At 41.7% G+C, this 5,155-nt stretch overlaps 1 protein-coding gene across 1 annotated transcript in view; it reads left to right on the top strand.

Annotated features, from left to right (window-relative positions):
• Positions 1-5,155, top strand: part of LOC109536538 (mothers against decapentaplegic homolog 6) — a 34,099-nt gene that overhangs the window by 6,170 nt on the left and 22,774 nt on the right. The window lies entirely within an intron of this gene.

Here is a 5,155-nt window from a genome sequence, read left to right as displayed (position 1 = left end):
TAGCGGAGCCCCGCGGTCCCCCAGGCCTGCTGTCGGCTCGTTGGACGGGTCTTTATCGAAATTGCGCTGCCTACGTTCGTCTCGATGATAATTTTACAGTAAGTACCCGGCTATCAAACGTGGGGGGATTGGTGCGGACCGTCTGCCACTTTTCCCTATCACAGTCTTCATTGACATTCATTTGTTTTTGTCATCAATGTTCATGTGTCACCTTATGGAAAATCGCCTGTACCAACAACTTGACAACGAGTAAACAAATTTAATTGCGCGATTTCCACCATAGAGGATAGTCTGCCCCTATTTGGCAGTGACGTTTGATTTGAGGCGCCATATTGGAGTTTGCTCATACCCGATTGGTTCGAAGGATTTTCTTTCATATTGCTTGAGCGTCACCGTGACAATCGGTTTGACAGACAGCGGATATGGCGTCCTTTACGCTATTGTGGAAAATCTGTGAATTTATATGAATGAAAAGTGATCGAAAACTGCATTTCCGCAAAAAAACCCACTAAGAAGAGTTGTAAGTTCTCACATTTTCTATTAGGTGAGCATATTGATATCCGCGCACGCAAGGGCCTGATGCTCTTAAAAATTGCATTGTGTAGTAAGCGGGAATTTTAAGCTGTAAATTAACTGGACAGTGACGCTGTTAATTCAATTTTAATGAGCGCCTTCCTGATTACGAAAAATTAAGTTATCAGAAATCTCGAAACCGGTAAGCCAAGCAAACCATCTGAAAAGCCGCCGAATCCGTAGGTCGAGCTGGTCGTAGGTTGAATTGGCAATTCGCGGCAAATTTTTTCCACTTTTTTTATTTGTCTCGGGGTTTATTTACACGATTGTAAAACGGACCAGTGGGTGCGTACATATTAGAACAAGCTACATGCATTTGTTTGTTCGAGCGTAATTAACTCACCGGGAATTTCTGCACTTGTTGCCAAGAATATGACTAAAAAATCTCGCAGCTCGCGAAAAAACCGTGTAGTTGAGCCGAAAAACACGCGTGCTTGATCAATCACAAGACAGCCGATCAGTTGAAGCTGTAGCCTAATAACTCACTCATTCAAATCGAGTACCATTAATGGGTTCAGTTTGATGATTCCGCCCGGTTTTCATTCATGAATTGAGCCTCGTCCCACGCACATGGGCGACGTTTGAATCGAAATAAACAAACTCACCGTGGGTATTATAAAGGTGTCACTTAACGGAAAGGTAATGCTTTATCTCGGGAAGCTTTTAAGATAGCAGCGGCCCGGCTACGGAGCTGAGAAAGGTTTTTGACAAAAAGTTAAAAGCATTTGGGAATAACCCACCTGATAATGCAAAACGCGACTGAGATTATTTATTAATGTGGGAACTGACCATTTTTTGGGGGAATTTGATCCTGCCGTTTTGAAAAAACAGGTGGTTTTCCTTTCCATTTAGGAACGTAGTTGGTATCGGTTGTCTCACTCGCTCCCACGGGCGTCTAGGACAGAAGCAAAATGGCCTGCGAGATGTGCGTTCCAACTTGATACCTTCGCCGCTCGAAATAACTCGAGTTTCCAGCGAGGCCAAGTTGGGAAACTGTTTAATTTTCCTAAACTGCAGCGATATTCGGGTTTGAATATTGGCTGCAAACTAGTCAATGGGATTTTAATCGTTCTGGTCGCACAGCAAGCAGTCCGAAAATTTGCAGTATCACTTTTCAAATAACTGGACCATGTGAAAAAGTGGGCGACTTGCTGCTGATAGATGCAGACGCGATTATTTTCGCATGCCCACCGGGCCGAAATTACCGTCATCAGACGCAAGCACAGTTTCCAATGAAAACGTCCGCAATATTTGCATATAAATTACAACCTCAATTCGTAGGCCCACTTGCAGGAATTTTCATTCATTTGGTGCCATCAACTGGCGCCGCTCGCCCACCTTGGCACCTTCCATTTACGTAAATGCCTAAATACGAGCGGTTCTTCGTCATATTCGGCTTGCTAATTAGTGCCTTAGACTGGGTAGGTCAAAGTGCTGCCACTACCCATTGTGATAATTAATTAAACATATGGTCAGCATCGCGTACTGGATGGATAATCAAAATGAATAAATACAACCTTTTTTTTTTTAATGTAACCTAAAGATTGGCCAAAATTGGCCTTTTCCCCCACGCATTGGTGACAGTTTGCAAATGACAACGTCAATAAACAACTGAACATTTGACAGATAGTCACGTCAACTAGCGATCCCCCAGTGGGTGAAAGGGTGTTCCAACTTTTTCGCTGGGGGCGCCAGGCTTGATTTTTTTATTAGGGACCGCCGATGCACCCATTAGGCTGCGTTCTCGGAATTCTTCGGTGGAATGCAAGCTGGTTCGTACTGGTACCATCCCGAGCATTTTCTCAGTGAACCATCTGCACCAATCGTCGCTCAAATGTACCAGCATTTTCACTAGTTATAAACGACTATTGACAGTTTACTCTAGCAACATTATTGATATAATGACGTGCACCCAAGCCAGTTGTCAGGAGTTGTCACTCTTGTCAAATGTCTATAAATGGCCACTACCGGGGCACGTAAAAGCGTATATTTTGGGTGGACAGGATTTTTTTAAATGGGACCGCAGCCAATTGGCCTATTTAAGTTTCTTGAAAGATGATGGACGTAAAAATTACATACACATATGCTTTGAATGGTAGACGTGGGTAGGCGGCGCGGCCAACAGATTGGTGCGGATGAATCACGGTAAACAGCTCTAACTGTTTCTTTCAAACTGGCATTCTTCGGCTGACATCGCCGCATCAAACGCTAGATCTCAAACCGCTGATTAGAACCATTTTTTCATGCTGATGTGGCCTTATATAATGAGGTAGATCTAGAGCCGATCGCTGTTGCCTTATGGAATGGTGAAGTTGGCCGAAATTTTCACTCGCCTTTGCTCGTAGGTAGAAATTCCTAGACTTTTCATATGCATTTCGGCATTAATTTGATCGCCAGATCGCTGTCCCAGAAATCGCTTGCACAATAATCATTCGGACAGTCGTGTATGATTGATCGGGCGTTAAGCGCAAGTTGAAAACGTCCATCCGAGCCATTGTCGATTTCCTTCAGCCCGCTCTGGTCCATATGTCTTTATAAACTGTCATAACGTGGCATTTAGAACGTGCCCAACCAGTAAAAAAACAAACGGGGCCCAAAAAACGACTCTTCTGTCCACAGACAGGCCATCATTAATTCGCTACCTGCTCTGTCCCTCTGAAGAGCTTTCGGCATTAAGAGTCCTAACCACTTTGGCCGTCAAGTGAAGTTTTTATATATAATATACAGGGTTATTCACGCTATACGGCACGGACGTTTGCGGCTAGCCCGTTTGTTTTTTGCAAAGTATTATTTGATGAATCCGCAGACGCCTATCGGGTGCACATTTTAAAAACATTTTTGTAATGTACAGAGTGTCCCAACAGCCCTAAAAGTATCAAAGTTGTGTTTTTCTAAATGAAATACCCTATATATTATTGCATTTTTGGATTATCTGAGCAAAATAAGTGTTTGTTTTAATAGGATATAAATATATATATATATAAACTCCTCAAAAAATTAGCGTTTCACACCCAAATTTGCCCTGAATTTAGAAGTGGATAAATCCTGATTGTTTAGAGCGATTCGGTTTCTGTTCTAAGCGTTATTGAGCCTGAGTTGTTTTCGGTCTTTTTGTCCCACTAGGAGCATGTGAATTGTTCTCTAATTGTATAATGTCTCATTTGCAGGTTGAATAAGCTTTATCTAAAACCACACACTAACCGAAAAAGAATTGCACTAAAAACGCTTCAAACTTCGGCTTCAAGTCAATCGACACACGACAGTTATTTATCCAATTTTCAAATTTCTCCTTTGGAGCCTTGCTGGTAACCTTGTTCTGATGCCTTAGTTGCTCCTTTCTAGCCAGACTCCATATTCGAAAGGCCATCAATCATTGTTGCATAATTTGGCCGCATGCTACCAAGCAAGCCCCCTTAAGGCTGCCTCTTTCTTCGTTTCGTGGTCGTGGCGCCGACATAAAAAACAATCGGGGTATTCGATACATGGCTTAGGCATTTTTCCGCAGCCGAACATCTGGTCCTTTCTTTAGGTACCCCGATTCCTCGAAAGCACCACGATGCAACCGGCGGATGTTCTTTTGTTTGAGCGAGGGAAGACTGTGATTGGATTCGTGACAAATTCCTTTAATCCAATGGATGGTACTTGAAGCCTTTTGTTGGCGATCAAGAACTTTCTTTGTTACTTGGACCTGGGCAATACTGTGTCTTAAGACACTTGGGTGTTAATGCCGCTCTGTGTGTCCATGTGCCGCGACACTTTGACAACACTTAACATTTAATCTCATTTAAGATGGCACACGCACTGACCATATGGTTTCTGACCCTCTCGACAGGGATTATTTACGTTATAAAGCCGCACGAACGAAAGTGCTCAAAATACTTGTGCACTGATTACTGATTCTACTGAGAAAATTTTCATTTTTTCCAAAAAATCGGCCCCTTGGAAAAGTTTCGGCCACAAATAAAAATTTCATATATATTTTTTTTTCGTTAACGTCCAAAAAACGCTTAAAATGTGCCGAAAATGTCTATTAATTCGGGTCTGAAAGTTCTAGCAAGTGTTTCAATGAGTTTGATGCATTCCTCGCTTCCGTGAGCTGAAAATGATGTGAAATTTAGGAGTTTGAGGAAATTTTCGATTTTTTAAAAAAATCGACTCCCACCCTTAGAAAATTTTCGACCAAAAATCAAAATTTTACATGCGTGTTTTTTGAGCTCTATCGATTCCTTTCGACGTAAGAATGTCACAAATATGCATTTGTAAAGTGTTTGGATCAAAAATGAGGAAGAAATCGTCGGCTAAAGATCGTGAACGCTCCAAAAATGCTTAAAATGTGCCGAAAATGTCACAAAAAAAACTGAAAAACGTCACAAATGTGCATTTATAAAGTGTTTGGGTCAATAATAAGGAAGAAATCGGAGGCTAAAAATCCTGAAGTCTCAAAAACCGCTTAAAATGTGTTTTTGTTTTCAAGAGTCTAGCAGTTGAATTTTTTTACAAACTTCTTTTTGGGTATTTCGCCTCAAAAATTTTTGTCTTTAAAAAAGACAGAATTTCCTCACGTCTTTTATTACAGATTGAT

This window comes from Dendroctonus ponderosae, unplaced genomic scaffold (genome assembly GCF_020466585.1).
Source record: "Dendroctonus ponderosae isolate FM_Combo_2020 unplaced genomic scaffold, Dpon_F_20191213v2 Dpon_F_20191213_7, whole genome shotgun sequence".
Taxonomy (NCBI): Eukaryota; Metazoa; Arthropoda; class Insecta; order Coleoptera; family Curculionidae; genus Dendroctonus; species Dendroctonus ponderosae.
Note: the sequence above shows the minus strand (reverse complement) of the source record. Positions and strands in the feature narration are given on the sequence as shown.